A 2271-nucleotide genomic window follows, 5' to 3' on the forward strand; every position below is an offset into this window, starting at 1 on the left:
CAAGAATTTGATCCATTTAGAGTATATATTAAAAAAAGGTTTAGAATTCAAATTTATTTAGATTAAGTATAAAATTACTGAATTATCTTCTTTAGTATATATATAAAAAAAAAAGGGTTTAGAATTCAAATTTATTTAGATTGAGTATAAAAATTACAAGAATTTGATCCATTTAGAGTATATATTAAAAAAAAGGTTTAGAATTCACATTTATTTAGATTGAGTATAAAAATTACAAGAATTTGATCCATTTAGAGTATATATTAAAAAAAGGTTTAGAATTCAAATTTATTTAGATTAAGTATAAAATTACTGAATTATCTTCTTTAGTATATATATAAAAAAAAAAGGGTTTAGAATTCAAATTTATTTAGATTGAGTATAAAAATTACAAGAATTTGATCCATTTAGAGTATATATTAAAAAAAAGGTTTAGAATTCACATTTATTTAGATTGAGTATAAAAATTACAAGAATTTGATAACTTTAGGGTATATATTAAAAAAAAAAGTTTATAATTCAAATTTATTTAGATTGAGTATAAAAATTACAAGAATTTGATCCCTTTAGAGCATATATTTAAAAAAAAGGTTTATAATTCAAATTTATTTAGATTAAGTATAAAAATTAGTGAATACGATCCCTTTAGAGTATATATTAAAAAGAGGCTTTCAATTAGAATTTATTTAGATTACGTTAAATACCTCACCCTTAATTCTTTTTAGGGTTTCTTGACTTACACCAATAACCCTAGCATTTCTTGAAAAGTCTTTAGCAACGTCGTGCAAGTTATTTTTGACAAGGACTCTACAAATTACAATAGCAACACTTTCGACGGCTTCTTTAATCTGTTTGAGGGTATTTAGATGGCACTCGTGCTCAAAAATAAAAGTTTTTTCGAGAGTTTGAATATTTGAGCTATTTTTAAAGTTGAGGATATTTATCATTGAATGTATTTCCGGTTCAGTTGAGTATTTATCGATCAAAATTTTGTATGAATTGATAAAATCGTCTGTTTTGTTATTTATGAATGATTTTGACATTTCCGAAACTAAAATTTTCTTTACTGAATTTTTGTCGAATAAGTTGTGCATTTCCAACAAAGTTTTTTTTTCGTTTGTATCGAGTAAAAGTTGAGAAACGCCTTTTCTTATTCCAGAATCTATTTCTACGAATCCATCGATATTCATATCGTTTGTTGTTTTTTGCTTATTATTTATACTATAATTCATTTCATTTTTAGTGTTTTTTTGTTCAATTAAATTAGAATTTCCTAAATGATTATCATGGTTTATATTTTTTGTTTCAAGCAAGTGAAATAATTTGTTTTCGACAATAAATCCGCATACTTCTTTATAAAAAGTGTTTTCAGCCCCAAATTTTAGAGAATTAAGCAAATAAACCTTTTTATCTCGATTTTTTATGCACTTAAGAACAATTGCAAACACGGTTTGAATGTAAATTTGCATAATATTTTTGGAATTACACTTAGATAAAATTCTTTTCATCATGAAATAGCAATCAAAAGCATAAAAATTACCCAAAAACAAACATTCTACGCTTTTTTCGAACATTCCAAAAAGAATAAATGAGAGAAACCTTCCAGATACATTTTTATAATTTTTGAACATGTCGTAAACGTTTTCTTTAGTGAATATACGCGGTGTACCTATAACCATAAGCCACAAATAATCTTCTAATGTTGTTATAACTGAATCAGAGGCGTCGATTTCTGTTTTAGACACTATTTTTAGCATAAGAGACCTGAAAAAATCATTTGGTGAGCTTCTTCGTAGGACTAGACGAGATTTTTTTATATCTAAATTCCCAGAAAAATAGTCTAGAATAGTTTCTTTAAAATCTTTGCATGTTTGGCTAAAAAAGAATGTATATTCATTCAATAAATCGATTACCTTTTCTGTATCTCCACATCTAAAATGTGTATATATTTCTCCATAAAGGTATCTGCCATCAAATGAATCTAAGCTGATATCATCACCACCATATTTCATTTCAACAAACAAAGAAACTTGATCTTCTTTATCTTGCACCTTTTCGTCAATATTCTTTCTCTGGAAAATAAATTCTTTATCAGAACCCATATGTTTTGATCTTTTGCAGAAATACTTTCCTTTATTTTCATCTATATATCTTAAAACATACTTTTTATACTTATTCTCAAGAAAATCTTTAGCACACTCACCTGACCCTAAAAAATCATAACAATCTCGAATAAAAGGACAACTAAATAAATCTGAATCTGGAAAATCG

This window comes from Rhyacophila brunnea, unplaced genomic scaffold, assembly GCF_057557595.1.
Source record: "Rhyacophila brunnea isolate RB1 unplaced genomic scaffold, BYU_Rbru_1.0 scaffold_69, whole genome shotgun sequence".
NCBI classification, from domain to species: domain Eukaryota; kingdom Metazoa; phylum Arthropoda; class Insecta; order Trichoptera; family Rhyacophilidae; genus Rhyacophila; species Rhyacophila brunnea.